Raw genomic sequence first — 22,481 nt, 5'->3', positions numbered from 1 at the left:
ACCTGGCCGATTGACAGAATGTGGCACATTTTCCCCATTAGAATGCTACCGCATACATGGCTCGGCCCGTGTCCATTCATTCCCTAAGGGGTTACACTTGGCTTTTTCGGTTAACACCAAAGAGGTTAAATGGAGCAGAGGTCAGACATGACACCTGCCGCTTTACTTTGAAAGTTCTCTATTTTGCTGATTTCACCAACTTATTTTCACCAAGGAACACTTTTAATGCAAACTCTCATAATGGTAAACCCCAGTTATGGGGGCGCACAGTAGACGTGCAGGAGCCTTCTGTATTTTACAGCCAACGCTCCACTATAACGCGGACAGACAGCTGCATATAGATGTAGTGTGGGCCACTAGAGTCTGAACTACCTGTGGCCCTCTGGGCACCCCTGTCCCACCCCTGTTTTGAAGTGGGGGTGTGCTGGATCAGATGCCCCCATCCTGTCCCAGCTCTGAACACTTTGTCAGAGTCAGACAAAAATGGCGTGAGAATCGCTGGCATAAAAGTTTGATGAAGCAGGTCTATAGAGTTTTAACATATTGTATACAGTGTAAGAAAATACTACTAATAATATGTCAAATATTAATATTTTATTGGCTTATAAGAATGCAATTAAAATAATTATTATTAAAAACAAAATAGAAATTTTTCCTCTGACATAACATCATTGAAATTTTTTTTAAAAGTTATTGCTGCTGAACTGTTGAGGCAGAAAACTATGAAATTTAGCCGGTCATGAGGGACTAACTGGAGCAGATCATTAAATGGTTAAATGATGTTACCTGCCAGCAGCCACTAGAGGTCGCTCATATACAACGTTTGGTTCCCCACTGATGATTCCTGCCATCAGTGCGAGAAAGTGAGACTATATGTGGAGGTGCAACAGAAGGGCGGACAGATGTATGGTGAGCAGCCCGCTAGGTAGGCCCAACAGCTGCACCGCCGCCAGCCGACTATCCTACCTGCATCCCAATTGATAACTTAGGTTTCCTACTCTTCTCAGCATGGGGGGAAGCATTTTTAGGAAACCCACACCAATGGAACGGTTAGGAAAGAGGCAGGCAACAACACAAGGAACACATGTGATAAAAAGACAAATCAGATACTGGTACCCCAAATAGTGCGGCGGCCACATTGAGGGACAGAGAACATGGAGCACAGGCAAGATGCACAAGAGAAAGCTGCATGGGTGAAAAATCTCAGATAAAGCCGGCCCTAGCAACCAAAGCAGAGGAACGCCATGTTTTTGCTGCCCTCATCTTTGACCACTAGAGCGGAGCGAATCGATTAATGATTGCATAAAAATTCTACCACACCCAAATCCTTTCAAATCCAGCAATCTGCCATTGAATTATAGAGGGATGGGAAGGGGTTAAAAAAAATTATACTCACCGGGCATTGACTTGTCTCATCTCCAAGAAACATATTGTCTTCTGTCTGGTGGGCTGTCTGTCTCTAGCTCCTGGCATCATGATAATGCGGGGCCAAGTTAGCGGCAAATACCTCAGAAAGAGACCACATTGGACTAAAGAAGACTACCGGACCAGGGCCGGGCTGTGCGGCGGGACAGGAGACAGATGGGTGAATATAATTTATTCTATATTTTTTTTTGCTATGTTTATTATGCTCTGGTGCGTTATAACTAGAGTTGAGCAAAACTGGTCGGTCAGATTCAAAAGTCACCGACTTTCGCCAAAGTCGGGTTTCATGATGCGAAACCCGACCACAGTGTGAAGTTGGTCATGCGGTCGGCGACCCAAGCGCCAATGTCGGGTTTTGCTTGCACGTGACTTTTTTCAGCCAATGAGAGAAGCGTAGCATAGCGGGAGCGTAGCTGGAGTGGGAGAGAGAGGGAGTGGGAGAGAGAGAAAAAAGAGAGATTTCGCCGCCTCTAGGGTTAAAATTCATGCCAGGTGTGTTTAGTCCTCCGCTCACTGCCGACTTTTCTCCCCATTGACTTGCATTGGGTTTCGTGTTTCACGACTTTTCCCTATAGTCGGCCGATTTCGTTCGACTCGACTTTTGAGAAAGTCGGGTTTCATGAAACCCGACTCGACCCTAAAAAAAGGCAAAGTCACTCATCTCTAGTTATAACTATATTATTGTATAATCAATTTTTAGCAGATTCTCACATCCTTACCCACAAGTTAAAACTGCTTTTGGTGCAGATACTGGTCTAATATATACAAAATCTTCCCCAATTCTCATGCTCTGCAACTTATCCTCCACTCCTATTCAGTGGATGGTTTCTCTTGATTCAGAATCATAGATGCTGGAACTGCTCAGCATACAATGCCTTTCCTCCCCTGAAATGAAAGCCTGCCTCACTGTTATGCTTAAATGCAGTATGACAGACAAAAGAGGAGAAATAAAGACTAAAATCCACCCCTACTTCCTCCAGAGAGCGACACCCACCACTTTCTGAAGACAAGTCCTGCACCACTTCCTGTAGATAGCTATGCTTCACTTCCTGTAGACACTCAAAGCCCTGACACCACTTCCTGTAGATAAACAACACATGGCACCACTTCCTGTAACTGACAAAGCCCAGTCGCTGGACAAAGTCTTGTTCTCACTTCCTTTAGATGTACAATACAAAATAATATTGTGGTACTGTGTTAGCCAGAAAAATAGATGTAAATACTTATGTCCCCAAATACTTTTGGGGACATAAGTATTTACATCCACTTCCTTTAGACAAAGTTTTGATCTCATTTCCTATAAATTACAAAGCCCTGCCCTGACTTCCTGTAGACAGATAAAGCCCTGCCCCCACTTCCTGCAGATAAAGCTCTGCCCTACTTGCTGTAGACAGATAAAGCCCTGCCCCCACTTCCTGCAGACAAAGCTCTGCCCCAACTTCCTGTAGACAAAGCTCTGCCCTACTTCCTGTAGATAGATAAAGCCCTGCCCCCACTTCCTGCAGACAAAGCCCTGCCTCCACTTCCTGTAGACAAAGCTCTGCCCTACTTCCTGTAGATAGATAAAGCTCTGCCCCGACTTCCTGCAGACAAAGCTCTGTCCCACTTGCTGTAGACAGATAAAGCTCCGCCCCGACTTCCTGTAGACAGATAAAGCCCTGCCTCCACTTCCTTCAGACAAAGCACTGCCCCAACTTCCTGTACACAGATAAAGCTCTGCCTCCACTTCCTGTAGACAAAGCTCTGCCCTACTTGCTGTAGACAGGTAAAGCCTTGCCTCCACTTCCTGTAGACAAAGCTCTGCCCCACTTGCTGTACACTGATAAAGCCCTGCCCCCATTTCCTGCAGACAAAGCTCTGCCCCACTTGCTATAGACAGATAAAGCCCTGCCTCCACTTCCTGTAGACAAAGCCCTGCCCCGACTTCCTGTAGACAGATAAAGCCCTGCCCTCACTTCCTGCAGATAAAGCTCTGCCCTACTTGCTGTAGACAGATAAAGCTCTGCCCCGACTTCCTGTAGACAAAGCCCTGCCTCCACTTCCTGTAGACAAAGCTCTGCCCTACTTGCTGTAGACAGGTAAAGCCTTGCCTCCACTTCCTGTAGACAAAGCTCTGCCCCACTTGCTGTACACTGATAAAGCCCTGCCCCCATTTCCTGCAGACAAAGCTCTGCCCCACTTGCTATAGACAGATAAAGCCCTGCCTCCACTTCCTGTAGACAAAGCCCTGCCCCGACTTCCTGTAGACAGATAAAGCCCTGCCCTCACTTCCTGCAGATAAAGCTCTGCCCTACTTGCTGTAGACAGATAAAGCTCTGCCCCGACTTCCTGTAGACAAAGCCCTGCCTCCACTTCCTGTAGACAAAGCACTGCCCTGACTTCCTGTACACAGATAAATTTCTGCCTCCACTTCCTGTAGACAAAGCTCTGCCCTACTTGCTGTAGACAGGTAAAGCCTTGCCTCCACTTCCTGTAGACAAAGCTCTGTCCCACTTGCTGTAGACAGATAAAGCCCTGCCCCGACTTCCTGTACACAGATAAAGCCCTGCCCCCACTTCCTGTAGACAAAGCTCTTCCCCACTTCCTGTAGACAGATAAAGCCCTGCCCCCACTTCCTGTAGACAAAGCTCTTCCCCACTTCCTGTAGACAGATAAAGCCCTGCCCCTACTTCCTGTAGAAAGATAAGTTCTGCCCCACTTGCTGTACACTGATAAAGCCCTGCCCCCATTTCCTGCAAAGCTCTGCCCCACTTGCTATAGACAAAGCCCTGCCTCCACTTCCTCTAGACAAAGCACTGCCCTGACTTCCTGTACACAGATAAAGCTCTTCCCCACTTCCTGTAGACAGATAAAGCCCTGCCCCTACTTCCTGTAGAAAGATAAAGTTCTGCCCCCACTTCCTCTAGACAAAGCACTGCCCTGACTTCCTGTACACAGATAAAGCTCTTCCCCACTTCCTGTAGACAGATAAAGCCCTGCCTCCACTTCCTGTAGACAAAGCTCTTCCCCACTTCCTGTAGACAGATAAAGCCCTGCCCCGACTTCCTGTAGAAAGATAAAGTTCTGCCCCCACTTCCTCTAGACAAAGCACTGCCCTGACTTCCTGTACACAGATAAAGCTCTTCCCCACTTCCTGTAGACAGATAAAGCCCTGCCTCCACTTCCTGTAGACAAAGCTCTTCCCCACTTCCTGTAGACAGATAAAGCCCTGCCCCGACTTCCTGTAGAAAGATAAAGTTCTGCCCCCACTTCCTCTAGACAAAGCACTGCCCTGACTTCCTGTACACAGATAAAGCTCTTCCCTACTTCCTGTAGACAGATAAAGCCCTGCCCCCACTTCCTGTAGACAAAGCTCTTCCCCACTTCCTGTAGACAGATAAAGTTCTGCCCCTACTTCCTGTAGAAAGATAAAGTTCTGCCCCCACTTCCTGCAGACAAAGCCCTGCCCCCTACTTCCTGTAGACAAAGTCCTGCCTTGACTTCCTGTAGAAAGATAAAGCTCTGCCCCCACTTCCTGCAGACAGATAACGCATTTCTCCACTTCCTGTAAATGACAAAACCCTGCTGCCAAATCCTGATAACACAATCCTATTCCCACTTCCTGTAGACAAAGCCCTTCCCCCACTTCCCTGACACCATTTCCTGCAGACAGACAACACATTGCACCACTTCCCGTAAATGACAAAGACCTTCCGCCAACAGGACAAAGTCTTGTTCTCACTTTAGACAGGCCTAATCCTGTTCTCATTTCCTGTAAATTGCAAAGCCCTGCCCCACTTCTTGTAGACAAAACCCTGCCATCTCCCCTCTTGCACCATGAAGTCTCATAAAGAGAAGCTACAGCTGCCCCCTCCACTCTCACAGCATGCAGAATCATAGAGAGAATCTACAGATGCCTCTTCTCTCATCGTATGCAGTGTCTGTGAGAAATTGCTGGGAATTAATGGACTGTAAGCAGTTAAGGAAAAAGACAGCGTTATTCCCCATGGTATTATCATGGAGAACGGGTTCTACAGCCCCTTTTTGATTGTCTCTGAGACTGTCAGAAAAAGCCAAGCGCTGCACTCCGCAATCCCATACACAATGGATGGAGTGGAGATTGAGCATGTGCATCTCCGTTCCATTCAGAAAGGGACTGCAGGATTGTATGGTATCCTGATCAGCAAATAATCCCCTACAGCATGAATTGGGGGTAATATTTTTTTGCTGGTGGATGGGAGAAGGGAATAACCCTTTAATCTATATCACTTTCTATCTCAACATCTCTTCTTACAATCAGTGAATTTGAACTGAAAACCCCATCCTAACCATACTCATCTGCAGGGACACAAGATTTGATACACATGATAGGTCAGTTACAAGACAGGTTTTTTTTTGGCATGTAATAAAATGTGTTTGACTTTTATAGTAGGCAAGAAGAAATCTTGAAAGTGGTGATGAATTCCAACACAAAGTGTTGTAGGGTTTTCATTACAAAATTAAGTTCCTTGTACATAAAACTGAAGAGTTTACCAGTTCATCAATGAGAACAATAAAGCTACACAGATCTCTACTATATACCTGTGGATCAGAAAGTAAAAGTCCATCTAGCCTAGAAAGTTTCCAGCATGATTGGCACATTCAAATTCTTTCGTTTCTAGAAGACTTGGGTACAAGCTTCCGGTGGTTACCTGTATCTCATGTTCTTCTCTTTCACTGAAACTCCATGTGTCCTCATGAAGCCCTCCAACCCATGGTCTATCTGCCGAGTAGAAACCCAATGATTAGGTGGTGAAAGAGTCTCCCCCGATCCAGAGCCCAAAATTCTTCGTTTCCACCTTCCTCCACCCTTGCGATGAGGGCTCCCGAAGATATCATTGCAGGATGCTTTATAGGCATACATGAGAAGAGGATGAAGGAGAAGACCCTCCAGGAGATCGACAGATTTAAAAAAATGAAGAAAGATGATATGAAAAAGACCAAGAGCAAGACAAAAGTAAAGAAGTGGGAAGAGATGATGGTGAGAATTAGGAATGAAGAAGGAGTATGAAGGAATGACATGGGGATGAAGAATATGAGGTTAAAGGATGATACAGAAAGGAGACCACGGGAGAAGAAGAGATCAGGAAACATTACGAGTGAAAGCTGTGTTTAAAGTGAACACTAGAGAGATGGCGCATTAGTCTCGCCTGAGATATCTCACAGACACACAGAGCACGACATACGTGTCCCTTCTGTGTCTGGAAGCCTGAGGGGGCACAGCTGAGGCACAGAACCGTGCCAGCGAGCTTGGACTGGATAAAAGGATGAGAAAGAAGAGGCAAAGGGCAGCGGGGAGAGGAGCCGACTGAGCGAAAGACTGAGATTAGAGCAGACAACTCGACATAAGCAACATTAATGGACCAAGGAGGGAGAGATGGGAACACTTGTAGGCACTGTCAGTACAGAAACCGTCTGTAGTTGACTCTGGACCTGGTCACATCTATCAGTAGTTTTTACGACTACATAGGTAAAAGACACTGGAAATAGAAAATCACAAATCGATCCTATTGATATCTTTAAGACTAATTGGATTGAAAATGAATTCTCCATCATTGTCATGTCAAAAAGTTTACAGAGAAGTGATCTGTTGGAAATCAGTGAGATTCATAATAATAAAGGGATGTACTTTAGTAACATTGACCGAAAAGGAGGAAAATCTAAAATTGGGCAATGACACACATGGGCTTCTTGCTTCTTGGCATGGCCCTTTTTCCTCTGTGGCAATACTATTTCTTCTTTTGTGTTATTTGGAAAATGTGACTATTTTTTTTAGACAATCCCTTCTGACAATGTGCAGATCACAACGTAACCTGCTGTCAGGACCCGGCACAACCAGCCCCACGGGGTAGCAGCCATCAAGGTAATCAATGGATCACCCAATAGGTATGGCTAGTAAAAAGGAGTAACTAAATTAGAGATGAGTGGATCATTCCAATTAGAATTTTCCTGAAAGGTTTGATATGCGGCAAATAAATTTGCATGAGTCTCAAAACTGGAAAGTTTGTAATTGGATGGAAAATACATGTCGAGGAAGGAACAGAGAACCTCGCTGACAATAAGAGCATAGACTCTTCAGAGGAGAGAGAGGACCCCACTGACCATAGGAGTTTACATTCGACAGGAGAGCGAGAGGATCCTGCGGACTGTATTAGCTTACAGTCTACAGGATAAAGAGCAAAAGGACCCCATTGACATAACACTTTACATACTACAGAGAGAGAGCGAGAACCTCGCTAACCATTAGTGCTTAGACTCTTCAGGATAGAGAGGACCCCACTGACCATAGGAGCTTACACTCTACAGGAGAGAGAGGACCCCGCTGACCATTAGAGCTTAGACTCTTCAGGAGAGAGAGAACCCCACTGACCATAGGAGCTTACACTCTACAGGAGAGAGGTTTCCACTGACCATAAGAGCTTACACTCTACAGGAGAGAGAGGACCTCACTGACTATGAGAGCTTACACTCTACAGGAGAGAGTACTCTGTTGATCATAAGAGTTAGACTCTACAGTAGAGAGAGAGGACCCCACTGACCATAAGAGCATACACTCTACAGTAGAGAGGACCCCACTGACCATAAGAGCATACACTCTACAGTACAAAGAGAGGACCCCGCTGATCATAAGAGCTTACACTCTACAGAAGAGAGAGAGGACCCCACTGACCATAGGAGTTTACATTCGACAGGAGAGAGAGAGGATTGTTGTGAGTTCATTTTCCCCTTCGTCACCGGGGTCTGGTGAGCTCCCTATTCTGGTAAAGGAAGGTAATGAGCCTGATTATCAGGCAACTGAGTCTAATGAGGATGACTGGCTGAGTGGAGTCACGGACTGGATATAAGGCTGCCGACACCCTTCTGCCCTGCGGGTGATTTCTCTGTGGACTTCTAGGACACCAGTCTGATTCCTGCTCCTCTAAAGTTAAGTTTTCTGCTTTGCCTGTTAGCATTAGTGTTTTGTTTTTGTTTTCCTTGCTTTTCTGGATTCTGCCATTCCCTGCTGGGGTGAGCTGAATCTCCTTTTGCCAGTAGCTCTGTCTTCAGAATATTCCTGAGTACTGACATAGCTTTTTTGAAGCCTAGCGTCTTCAGGGCCTTTTTCACGGTCAGTCTGTTGGCTCTTATTTTCATAGGGTTTTTCAAGGATTGCAGACAGCAGCCTTCCTGTCCTTTTCTATCTAGTTTAGCTTGGGCCCTGTCTTTGCTCAGTCTATCGTTCTGCCTGTGTTAGTATTTTCATCTTGCTTCACCGTCATTATATGTTGGGGGCTGCCTTTTGCTTTGGGGTCTGCTCTGGGGCAGTTTAGATTTCCCCTTTCTTTCTTTAGGCCTATTTATTTCTCCGGCTGTGATCGAGGGGTCTAGGGCATCGTAGGAACCCCCCACGGCTACTGCTAGTTGTGTTGATAGGTTCAGGGGTCTGCAATCCGATAGCTGCCAACTTCTCTGGTTTTATGGACTTAGCTAGTATTTGTTTTTGCCTCCTACGGTGACTCAATCATAACAGAGGATCCTGCGGACTGTATTAGCTTACAGTCTACAGGATAAAGAGCAAAAGGACCCTGCTGACATAACACTTTACATACTACAGAGAGAGAGCGAGAACCTCGCTAACCATTAGTGCTTAGACTCTTCAGGACAGAAAGGACCCCACTGACCATACACTCTACAGTAGAGAGAGAGGACCCCACTGACCATAAGAGCTTACACTCTACAGAAGAGAGAGAGGACCCCACTGACCATAAGAGCTTACACTCTACAGTAGAGAGAGAGGACCCCACTGACCATAAGAGCTTACACTCTACAGTAGAGAGAGAGGACCCCGCTGATCATGAGAGCTTACACTCCACAGGAATGAAGACCCCACTAATCATAAGAGCTTACACTCTACAGGACAGAAAACCCTGTTGACCATAAGATCTTAAGCTATACAGGAAAAGAGAAAGAGGACAAATTGTTCTACTGGAGGCCACTGATCTGTGAAGGCCCAGGTACTGATCACCACTGTACAAGGTGTGATAATCCACTAGATGTCATACCTGTAGGGCATTATGGGGAAGTCGCATGACAACACAAAATGATGTTTTCCCACTCTTTGAAGCTCCAGCAATGTGGGAAATTGGGCCAGGCAAGTTTTTTGTGTGAACCGTGAATCAAATATTGTATTGTTTAAACTTGCATGAAACTTTGGATTTCAGAAAACTCAACTCGATTCTCGGCAGATCGATCAGCTCATCTCTACTCTAAATGCAAGCATTTAATTTTCTCCTTGATTTTACCATCTAAATCATAGAGGATGATCTACATCGATATGCAAAATGATAACGTTTTCTACAAAGGTCTATACAATTCTGAAAGAAAAATTTCCGACACCTTCAATCCAGTCCGAGACTTTTTAACTGTTTATTTTTTTTCAGGCATTGGCCACCAGTGGTCAAATACATGAGTCCCAACTGTTTCTACAATCTAATGTCCATTATGGCTGGAAGAAAAAAATGTATAGATTAGGCTGATATTTATTAGGAACCTACAACCTTGTTATCATTTTGGGAAACACCACACTTCAGTAGCAAATTCACAAATCTCAGACTTGAGACAAAACAATGTTTGATAACCAAACAATCCAGCTTCAAGATCATACCTCAGACAAATAAAGGCAATGGCGTGTGGTTTTCTAAATTTACTAAAGAAATAACTTATGGCATCGCTCAATGTTGGGCAAAAAATTATGAAATCACTGTGAAATTTGGATTACTAAAAGGAATACAGGTGCAAAACACAAAGGGTTATTCGAGCTATGCTTCCACATTGTGGATGGTGAGTAGGGCCAGGGACATCATCTGCTGGGACAGTGCATGAGTGGCAAGTATCATGCAACTCTAGGACAAGTGCATGATAGTTGCTCATACATGAGACCTATGAAATCACCAGGTCAGCTCACCAACCAATGCAGATGTGGAGCAGGAATACCTCTTTAGGCTTTGTGCTAGTGTTCATTTTAGAAGTGGAAATTACAAGGTGATTGCAAATAATTTTCCTCAACATTGAGCAGAGCTGGAATACTCTTCTAAGGTGCAAATGGAAAGAGAGTGATTACTGATCGTAACAGTCCATGGGCCTGGTTAATAAGCATCCAAAGGGTCTTTAGTCTAGAGCGTCGTGCTTTTAAAGGTCTCAATGGCTGCATGGGTAATTGTGCAGCTATGGGTTGGGTTTCTGGCCATCAAACTCAGCCAGGCACTGCCAGGGGAAGGCAGGAGTGGTATTTTACTGATTCCCAAGGGGAACTGTCCCCCTAAGAAACGCCAGGCTTTATATATAAAAAGAATAAAGAAATAATAACTCGTAAATGTTTCTAATTAGCAAATTTTGTTTAATGAGGAAATCACTGTACACCCTCTCGATTTTTTTAATTTGCTCGACAATGTGAGCACGATTTTCATTATGCAAATTTTTAATTTATGGCTTTTTTGAAATGTTGACTTTTTTTCTGTAATTTATCTCATTTTTATTGCGCTGTTGAAAACTAATGAGAAAGACATTTTAAAGCTAATTGAAAGGATAGTGCAATGTTTTACTCTGATTAAGATGCAAAAAAAAAAGCATGTTTAAAATTGTCCCCAATTTATCAAGTCTTGTGTAAAGTTCACCAGCAAAAACAGAAAAACAAGACATTAAAAAAAGGGTAAAAATTATTAAAAATATGCATATACAAATAGATATGAACTGCCAACCCAGCAGGCTTTTTGGACCCCTAAGTAGGTATTGCTTCAGCTTTTCACAACAGGTCAGCCGACTCCCTTGTTAATTTTACGGGGGATAACTGTTTCCTTGGAGGAAGTGTAAGTAGAAGTGCTGGGTTAGTGCATCATATTTATAGGTATACGGTGCATATACCGGTCATGTTTTTTCTGACATATTGTTGGTCTTCTGCGCTATATTCTTTACATTTTGCCGATGTGCAATTCATCATATGTAAAAAATTAATTCCACAATTCATGTAACAAGGCCTATAATAATACAGGCAGGAAACCCACGTTTCGCTTAGAGATGCTTCATCAGAGGAAAACGCGAGTCAGAAGATCCAGGTCCCTGCATGGTATTAACCAGTTCCCTGCTAGATATTATGTAGTCTTTTGACACTAGTCAGATCTTTTTAATATTACTAGACTAGGCGTTCTCCGATGTAGCCGCATTATCATACAATTTATAGACACTGTACATATATGCTTTATATGAGGGGCTCAATATTAATGTTTTTAGACTTTTAGGTCTCAATAAAGTGATCCTTTTTATATGGTTTGCATTTTTCGATTATTGCTGTTGATTCATTATACTGTATATAACCAATATATTGTGACCTATGCACTGGGCACGCTACAACCTGATCCCCGGCTCCCAGATTTCAGTCTGTGAGTCTTTCCACACTTATGTGTTTGTTTTTAAACAATTATTTCATGAGGCTATATCTAATAAAGTTCCCATTTCATCCTAATAGACAGTAAATTTTGAGATACTTTGGATACTGAAGAAAGCTATGCAAAAAGATTCATTCATAGGACCGTGGTCCAGTGGCCACTGGGCCAGAGTCCTGTGAGCTTCCTTGTCCCTGCAGGCATCTCTGTATCCTCTACTGATTAGTTGGTCCAGCACAATGTCCTTGTTGGTGTGCAACGCATGCACGAGATTGTACCAACTCCTCTAAACAGGTCCAGACATGACAGTGGGTACAAGGAAGTTTGTAGGGCTCTGATCCGCGGGCCATGGACAACCGACAAGGCTGGTGGACCAGGGTCCTGTGAATCATTTTGCTCAACTCAAATACGGTGCCACTTACTTATGAGTAGGCCTTTTGTCTGTACTGTAGGACTATAAAGGGTAAAAGTCAAAACAAGGGAATAACTTTCCCTTTTTGGCAACTTTAAAATTGTTTTAGAGCTTGTTTTGGGATGAACCAAATTTTTCACTGGCACTGTTTCAGGCAATTGTTTGAAGAACTAGTTTTATGCTGTTTACTATTAAGGCAAATTTGCATAGATTTTTAATGTTTTAGTATTTTTCCAAAAGAAAGACATATTTTAATTGCATAAAATATAGTTTGTGTCATCACAACTTTTTTCTTTTTTTTTTCTTAATCTACGAGATGCTGTTTTCATTATTGACTGTGGAATCTAAGTGGGTTAAATAGCCGTAATCTGTAACCAGCAACGTATAGTTTTTTTTCCATGTGCTCATGCTATTTAATTTTTGTAACTATCTGTTTTTGGAAAACTCTGCTTACATAACAGGTTCTACGGAAACCAAAGAGAACCTGCTATCAAATTACCCGCTTCCAGCATCGGTCAATATGTCATTGGTGCAATGCCCAAACAAGCCAAGCCCTTCAGTGAAGAGACACTACTAAGGGTATCATTACACATAGCGATGCTCCAGCGATCCCGACAATGATACGACCTGGTAAGGATCGCTGGTGTGTCGCTAGTAAGCTGTCAAACAGGCAGATCTACTCAACGATGCAGCAACGATACGGCGATCCATATGACGACCTCGGCGGTCGTTGGGACCTTGTCACAGCAGCTATTCTGACGACTCAGACCTCAATATGCGTGAGTTCTGCGTCGCCAATGAGGTCGCTTGTCGTTGTTATGGTGTCAAACACAGCGATGCATGCTGGCCAGCGGGACACCAAGGATCAAAAAATGGTCTGGGACATTCGAGCAAGATCAGCGATATTGCAGCGAGGGGCCGGTCGCCACTATGTGTCACACATAGTGAGATCGCTGGCGAGGTCACTGTGGCATCACAAAACCTGTGACGTTTCAGTGATCTCGCTAACGATCTCGCTATATGAGACGGGGCCTTAAGAGCGTTGGCTTCTATTACATTTAATTGCCTTGATAATCAATAGGAAAAGGGTTCTAACATGCAGAACACATAATATCATGGTCTTGTGCAGATGATGCCACTGAACATATCAGCGTGGTTTATTTACGCTCACACACCTCATATGAGAAGTAAAGGGTTGCTCCTGCTGAAGCCTTCTTGTTTCCTCCTTGGACTTGCCACATTGGCTCATCTTGGACATCATAGATCATGGAAACTTGCAACCATGTAGAAAGTAACCAAGGCATACAAAGGGTAAATGGCAAGGATTGGAGATTTTTCTGATCCCAGCTGTTACAGCTAAAGCCCAGCTGTTAACCACAGCCAAGCTCTTGTGGAGATCACGCGGCCACAGCGTCTTATCGCGCACGATAAAAAGGACATCCTATTAAAAGACTGCAGTAAGGACACAATTGAGCGTCCAGTTTTGAGAAGGGGTTAAATAAAAAGAAAACGTTTATCAAATTATGGGTTAAATAAAGTAGAAGATTGGAACCTGAGAGAGAAGCGAGGAAATAATGAGAGATATGATAATCCCGGAAGCCCTAACTAAGCCAGATGGGAGGAAAAGGTTGAGAGCGATAAGAAACAGACAGAGCGCAGGTGGTTAACTGAAAAAAATAAGAATAATGGGACACGATTTGCCAAAACACATGAGCGGATTGAGAAGATAGAGAAGATATTGGGATAGAAGCTACATCTGGCAGGAACCTGTGAATTGTCTGCCTCATGTCTTATGACCTCCGACTCTGTTCTCCAGAACAAGCTGAGAAGAATTGTGAGAAGATGGAAAAACTGCTTGGGGCACACACTGTTCTGACGCTAACTGCCCCTGACACCTTTTAGGACAAGTCCTCCCTCCCTGTGTGAGTCACATGCATGTTCATCATAACCCACAGCTTGTTTCCAGTTTACGTATTCCCCCTCCCAAGCCTTGGTCAGTGAATACGAGGATGGAAAGCATTCTGCTCGCTTCATCTGTGCTCACAAATACATTCAGAGCATGTTAAGAGAACTAGGGCTCCTTACTTCCTACTAGGAACTTCCTCCTACTACTTCCTACTACTACTTCCTACTAGGGCTCCTTACTTCCTACTAGGAACTTCCTCCTACTACTTCCTACTACTACTTCCTACTAGGGCTCCTTACTTCCTTCAGCATGCACTGCTAAAGAAACTGGCATTACCCACGAGTTCCTTTCTAGATCATAGAAAGTTGACTTTTCTGATCACTGATCTGTATGTGAATTCTGACAACTCTTAAAAGGACTTCCACAGGCAGTCTGTCTGCTAGTTACTCTTCTTAGCAGGTCCCAAAGAATGTTTTGGTGAACAAGGATCTTCCCTTCAATGCAAAAGCCAATATGTTGAGAAGGCCGAACTTTTAATTTCCTATTTTGAATCTGTGTCCTCTAAGAAAGCAATTGTTACATTTCACAGTCCTATAGTAGGAATAAAAAAATCCACACTCTCTATAACCAGAGAGATGGTGAGAGAACACTTAGCTAATTTAAATGGATTTAAATCTCCTGGTCCAGATAAATTACATCCTAGGGTACTGAAAGAGATAGCAGAGGAAACTGCAGAATCACTAGCCAGAATTTTTGAAAAATCCTGGAAAACAGGAGAAGTCCCAGAGGATTGGAAAAGGGCAAACGTTGTCCCTATCTTCAAAAAAGGAAAGAAGATGAAGCCAGGAAATTACAGAGGAGTGAGCCTAACTTTTATACCAGGAAAGATCTTTGAACAAATTATTTAATGGCATGTATGTAAGTACTTAGATCAGAATACAGTAAGTAGGCAGAGCCAGCATGGGTTTGTAGCAAACAAGTCATGTCAGACTAATGTAATTTTCTTCTATGATAGAATCACTGACTGGGTGGGTCAGGGAAATGCAGTATATATATATATATATATATATATATATATATATATATCTCGACTTCAGCAAAGCATTTGACAAAGTATATCATACTATACTTATTGAAAAAATGACCAAGCTCGGGGTTGACAAGTTTACAGTTAGGTGGATTCATAACTGGCTCAGTGATGTTACTCAAAGAGTGGTAATAAATGTTCGCACATCCAGTTGTAAGAGTGTTTCAAGTGGGGTACCACAAGGCAGTGTTGTCTGGCAAAATGGTAAATAGGGCGCCATGCTCTTGCATTGGCCATCAAACATCACTAAACCGGTCATTGGCCGGTCAGCAATTATATAAAGTAAAAGAATGAGCACAGCTTCTTAAGGCCCCGTCACACACAGCGAGATCGATAGCAAGATCGCGGAGTTTGTGACGCCACAGCGATCTCGCCAGCGACATCGCTGTGTGTGACACACATCAGCGACAGGCCCCCCCGCTGGGTATCGCTGATCGTGCTCGAACGTCCTGGGCCGTTTTTTGATCGTTGGTCTCCCGCTGGCCAGCGCGCATCGCTGCGTGTGACAGCGAAAGACCAACGATCAGCAACGCTGGGAGCTGGTTTCCAAGGTAGAGGGTATCTAAGAGCCGCGCGGCTCTTAGATACCCGCTGTTTACCTTGAAAACCAGCGTGCAGGCTGGTCCTGATCGCTGGTGAGCCTGTCTATGTGACAGCTCACCAGCGATCAGCTAACTATGTCCCAGCGATCGGATCCACGCCGGATCATTGGTGGGATCGCTGGGACATTGAAGCGTGTAACGGGGCCCTTAGTGTCAGAACAGACTTTTCATTTAGTAGAAGGACAAGCTGGGGGCAGAGAGTGTGCTGTCGAGTGATAATATCAACACTGCTCTGTCTGCTATCAGGAACACTCACCAAGTCAGAGCGGCAGCACCCGACAGCTAAGGCAGATTACAGTAATGTGAAAATCTACTATATTACATACTTGCCCAATTTTTTTAACCTCTCTCCAAGATGAATGGTTTGTAGAAAATATTTAGCCATAGCCAAAGTCGCTTTTAGGGCCATAACTGCCACGACTATTGCCTGCCCTCCATGCTCAGCTCCCACTGCTCCATGCCCTGTTCTCTGTATACCATGTCTAGCTTTTACTCAAAGAAAAAAAAAAACTTTCTGGAATTGCTAGTTTCTTGTTTTGGGCTATTTCCGTTAGGCACAGGAGATTTGTAGACTCTTGTGGAAATATGGGAGTCAAATTTTCTAGAAGCTTCAGAGATCTTCAGAGAGCATGTATGCTTCATCCTGGATTCTAACAGTATGAAATGGACAATATGTCAGACCAGGCAGATTAAAAGGGGTGTTAAATGCCAATATTTCCTGACCATAATGCAGTAAGGTGCTATGGTATCCCAAAGATAAATGCACCAAATAGAAAAAGTAGCCAATGACCAAAATGTTTAAGTGGTCCCACTACTGAGACCTACTGATACCAGTATGGTTCTTTGATAGGAGCCACCAACTCCACTTATGACCACCTCTGATATTAACATCAGCTGCCCTTGCAGTACCCTGCCACTGCCCTTGGAGCTTCATGGCCGAGAAGCTGCATGCAGCCGTACATCGCCAAGTACAATGCTGAGCGTTGGATTGAATGGTGTAAAGCCGCCACCACTGGACTCTGGAGGAATCATGTTCTGTGCAGTGACGGATCACATTTCTTTATCTGGCGTCTGATGGAAGAGCCTTGGTTTGATGAGTGCCAGGATAATGTTACCCCCTTACTGCACTGTTCCCACTACACAGAAGGTGGAGGGGGATAATGCTATCATTTGCTCTCAGGGCTCGACCTCGGCCCCTCAGTTCCAGTGATGGGAAATCTTAATACTTCAGCACAAGACATTGTGGAAAATTGTTGTTTTCAGCTTTGTGGAAACAATTTAGGGAAGGCCCTTTACTGTTCCCCATGCCTGTGCCCAGTGCACAAGGTCCAATACAGACAAGGTTGGGAAAGAACAAGACCAGCCGTACAGAAACTGGACCTCCTCTCCAACATCAGGGTCTGACCTCACAAATGCTCTTCTGGATGAAGGGGAAAAACTCCCATAGACCACTCCAAAATCTTGTATAAATCCTTCCCAGAAGAGCAGGAGCAACTCCATATGAAGGTCTATGGATGTAGAATGTGAGTTCAGTAAAGCTTCAGTAGGATGTGGAGGTGGGCACATATTCTTCTGCATACAGTGTATTTTTGGAAACAGGCCTCTTAAATTAATCATTAACCTTTAAAGTGTACCTCCAGGTATATTCTTCTGTTCTTTTTATATACAGTACTAGGGTGGAAAGATGTCATTGAGAGACAATTATACGACGCTGAGCGAGATTGAAGCACTGGTCCTAATAATTAGAAAATGACCCAAACACGATACTTATTGGGCGTCAAAGCGTTGCCTGGACATTTATACTACTTAACGCAAAGTCGCATACCTCTATGCCCAATATACTTGGAGTTGCATAACTTATGATAATTTATTGATCGGTGGAGGTCTGACTGTGGTGATTTTCACCGATCGACAGAACAAGGCGCTTTTATCCTAGGACGTGTGACCGTTTTTTTTTTTCTTTATCGAAAGCCGAATTTGTGTCTAAACCCTGGTGCACTGAAAAAAGTGACTAATTGCCACAAAAAAAGTGAACTAGGATGCTGGTCATCTTGAAACCCTCTGCAAAAGGAAAAGGGTCCCACAACATTCCCATCCCTCCAAGCCAGAAGGCCACAGCGAAGGACAGGGACAAATGACCTCCTCCAGCCGAAGCCAGAGGAGACCCAATCTTACCTCCAGCATCTGCCCAAGATCTCACCCAAGCAAGACACTGGGAGCTTAATAAGACACACGTGACCCCTGCTCCGTTCAATCCATATTGGGCTTCCGAGCGCTGCCCTTGATTTCTTTTATTTTTCTAGCAGGCTCCATAGAGAAAGTCATCACTGGCTACCTGAGGGAGAGCGGTGGCATACATTATTAATATTCGTGATACGCTAATTATGTGCGTTCATTCAGCCGACCCTAAATACATTGATTACCGTAAACCATATTTTGTTATAATTTATCAGCAATGCGCTCATTTGCATAGACGCTACCACAGGCTGACTAGGACTATAGATGACAAGTGATTAGATGGCAAGATGCTCATTTAAATAAACACACCCCTACAACATCATCATCTCTGAAACACGCCCCCTAAAATGTAGTTACCAACAACAGGAGACGAGGTGGCCGAGTGGTTAAGGCGATGGACTGCTAATCCATTGTGCTCTGCACGCGTGGGTTCGAATCCCATCCTCGTCGCTGCATTTTTTTATTTTTTTTCACCATTAGTAATAGTATCTCTAACGATATACAAGTGACGAGTCTCGTATTTATCAGTCATTAATAGGCAACAGGTATAATCTCTAATCACAAAAGTAACGTCCAGACATGTCAGGACACTGTAACTCAACTGTTACTCACAAAGTAAGAGGCTCCCAGCTGAAGGCAAAATAATGCCTATCCGCACAACAGGCCATGACTGGTGGAAATCCGACTGCTGGGAACAGCACCGATCGATAACAAGGGGCACTTTTATCCCCATTACATTGGTGCAGTAGTAGCTATGATCGACCACAACTCCATTCATTCGCTCCAGAGCTGCAGAGTGACACGCTCAACTTTTTCTGGCAGCACCATAGAGAAGAAATAGAGTGACTTACTTGGGCATCTGACCTGTCGCCCAATTTTGTAACAGATATAAGAACTCCCTGTTCTGCTGATCTGCGCGGGACCTGTGGACAGGTGATTACCCTTTAAGTGTTTTTTTCATGCACTAATTGGTGGTCCAATTTTACTTTGTGGATGCCCAGGTGATGAGAAAACCAAAGTTTTCAGCATGTCCTGATTCTGTAGGACATTTTCATTAGGAATCTAATAGTGATTAGCATGCTCGGGTGTAACCGAGTGTCTTCGGCGTGCTCGAATAACACGTTTGAGTCCCCGCATGTCTCGTGGCTGTTTGACAGCCGCAACACATACAGGGATTGCCTAACAAACAGGCTGTCGAACAGCAGCGAGACATGCAGCCGCCGGGACTCGAACATATTGGCTACATTTGGCAACATTGCGTTAAAGAGGTATTCTCAAGGTTGAAAGCTATTCCCTGGGGGTACCGACTGCTAGTGCCCCCCACAAGTCCTGAGAACTGGTGCTCGGAACAGTCCCAGCTGAATGAAGTGGAGGGCGACTATGTGCAACCACCTATAAAAGATGTTGTGGGCATGTGCCCTTACTTGAGATGTCTATATACTAAAACAATAAATGGGCTGTCTTGGATTAAAAAAAAAAAAAAAAAAAGGCTGATCCCCCTCCCTCCTCCAAGAACAGCACCACATCTGCCCCCAGGCTGTTTGTAGTATTGCCCCTCAGCTTCATTCACTAAGACATGACATAGACAAAACTGCAGCCATGCTTTTCTAATCCCATCCAGGGCCGGACTGGCCATCTGGCAAATGCCAGAAGGGCCTGTCTGGTCATGGGCCGCCTTGTGTGCTACGTTGTTAACAGAATCGGTGTTCTCAAGACACTCATACTGTTAAGAGTAGTGAAGGAGCACAAAGTTGCAGACTCCATCACTTACCCCAGCAGGCCACCGGTATCATTAGAAATATTGGTCTTGTAGAAAATCTTCCTTTCCTCCATCCAGGGTAATAGTAGTATTAGTTTGTTTTTTTCTATGGAATAATCTGAAAAATGTCCTGATTTATTTTCTGATTGTTTTTATTGGACATGGGATTATTACAGAAAGTAGAATTCCAAAACATTACTATCTACTGACCATGACATCAGGAGGACATAGAGCATAACTCATGGTGCTGTCATAAGCCCTGGACATCATCGCTGTGGTTTGTCCTGGTGAAGAGGCGTGATCACCTCGAAACGCGTTGACAATTAAAACCTCATCCATACTGCATCTGGTCTCCTATTGTATATTGGATTTTCGGCAGCACAGTTTTACATCCATGTACTGTCTGTCTTACTTATCTGTTTAGCGGATCTGCAGCAGCCATCTTTGCTTATAAACTAACAAAGGGGTTGTGACTTTCACAACCCCTCCAGGTGAGCAAATTACATTTTACTACGTCTTTTGTTACCCGGATAAAACTCTATTTTGCTTATTGTCATTCCAGATTTTATCCACACACAAGCCCTGGACAGACAGATCTTTGTGAAGAAGTTGGTATGTACGAGATAATGTAAACTACAGCCAAAAAGTTACACCAATGTTTTGAAACTCAAGGATTCGGCTTTGACCAATCACCCAACAGAACATCACATACATCATTATTTTACAAGATACTGTATATGTAACCTTAAGAGGACTTGTCACCATATTACCATATTAAAAAGTGGCTAGGTTTTCCTCTTATTTTTTTTTTTCCTGTTTTTTTAGCTTTTCGTATTTTTAAAATCCTCTATACTGTTCCAGAGATCTGACTTTTTATTTAGTGCTAATTGTTATGGTCTTCATAAAGGGGCGTGGCTCACAGAGTAATTATGCGGAAGAGCCTAAAGACACTCCCTAGAGCAGGGGTCCCCAACCGCCGGTCCGCGGACCAGCACCGGGCCGCTGCAGTGCCCTTGCCGGTCCGCAGACACAAGGGGAGCCAGGGGCGGTCAGTGGCGTAGCGGGGGCTGGGGCGGCGCGCAGCAATTCTTAGACTGCCCTCACGTGTAGCGGCGGCCAGGGAGCGATCCAAGCAGCTCCGCTGCCTGCAAGAGGGAATAGCAGGAGCGGAGCTGCAAGGACCCGTCCAGCTTCCTGCCCGCCGCCCGCGCTTCCTGTCTCTGACTGACACAGAGAGGAGCGCGGCTGCTGCTGTGTCAGAGCGAGGAAGCGCGGGCGATGCTGCGGACAGGTGAGAGGAGAGAGGTGGTGTGGGTGTGTAGATATAATGTGTGTGTGTGTATGTCTGTCTGTGTGTATACATGTATGTCTGTGTGTGTGTGTGTATGTATGTCTGTGTGTGTGCTTGTCTGTGTTTGTGTAGGTGGAGCCTGGCCCTGGAGGAGATGGGGACATGAGGAGAAGACCGTGATGGGGAGAGAAGGCCATGAGGGGGTAATGGGAGAAGGCCATGATGGGGGTGATGGAGAGACGTCAGTGATGGGGTGAAGGCAATGATGGGGAGAAGGGAGTGATGGGGTGAAGACAATGATGGGGAGAAGGGAGTGATGGGGTGAAGGCAATGATGGAGAGACAGCAGTGATGGGGTGAAGGCAATGATGGAGAGACAGCAGTGATGGAGTGAAGGCAATGATGGAGAGACAGCAGTGATGGGGTGAAGGCAATGATGGAGAGACGGCAGTGATGGGGTGAAGGCAATGATGGAGAGACAGCAGTGATGGGGTGAAGGCAATGATGGAGAGACGGCAGTGATGGGGTGAAGGCAATGATGGAGAGACGGCAGTGATGGGGTGAAGGCAATGATGGGGAGAAGGGAGTGATGGGGTGAAGGCAATGATGGAGAGACAGCAGTGATGGGGTGAAGGCAATGATGGGGAGAAGGGAGTGATGGGGTGAAGGCAATGATGGAGAGACAGCAGTGATGGGGTGAAGGCAATGATGGAGAGACGGCAGTGATGGGGTGAAGGCAATGATGGGGAGAAGGGAGTGATGGGGTGAAGGCAATGATGGGGAGAAGGGAGTGATGGGGAGAAGGGAGTGATGGAGTGAAGGCAATGATGGAGAGACAGCAGTGATGGGGTGAAGGCAATGATGGAGAGACAGCAGTGATGGGGTGAAGGCAATGATGGAGAGACGGCAGTGATGGGGTGAAGGCAATGATGGGGAGAAGGGAGTGATGGGGAGAAGGGAGTGATGGAGTGAAGGCAATGATGGAGAGACAGCAGTGATGGGGTGAAGGCAATGATGGAGAGACAGCAGTGATGGGGTGAAGGCAATGATGGAGAGACGGCAGTGATGGGGTGAAGGCAATGATGGGGAGAAGGGAGTGATGGGGTGAAGGCAATGATGGGGAGAAGGGAGTGATGGGGTGAAGGCAATGATGGAGAGACGGCAGTGATGGGGTGAAGGCAATGATGGGGAGAAGGGAGTGATGGGGTGAAGGCAATGATGGAGAGACGGCAGTGATGGGGTGAAGGCAATGATGGGGAGAAGGGAGTGATGGGGTGAAGGCAATGATGGGGAGAAGGGAGTGATGGGGAGAAGGGAGTGATGGAG

At 44.9% G+C, this 22,481-nt stretch overlaps 1 non-coding gene across 1 annotated transcript; it reads left to right on the top strand.

The window, feature by feature from the left end:
- Positions 1–18,474: 18,474 nt before the first annotated feature.
- On the top strand, positions 18,475–18,556 carry TRNAS-GCU (transfer RNA serine (anticodon GCU)). The gene has a single exon. It is a non-coding gene; the product is annotated as a tRNA-Ser (tRNA).
- The last annotated feature ends 3,925 nt before the right edge of the window (positions 18,557–22,481 follow it).

The sequence above is a fragment of the Dendrobates tinctorius genome, unplaced genomic scaffold, assembly GCF_039654945.1.
Source record: "Dendrobates tinctorius isolate UK_male_01 unplaced genomic scaffold, ASM3965494v1 ptg000151l, whole genome shotgun sequence".
NCBI lineage: Eukaryota > Metazoa > Chordata > Amphibia > Anura > Dendrobatidae > Dendrobates > Dendrobates tinctorius.
The sequence above is the reverse complement of the archived record's forward strand: the minus strand, read 5'-3'. Positions and strand labels throughout refer to the sequence as shown.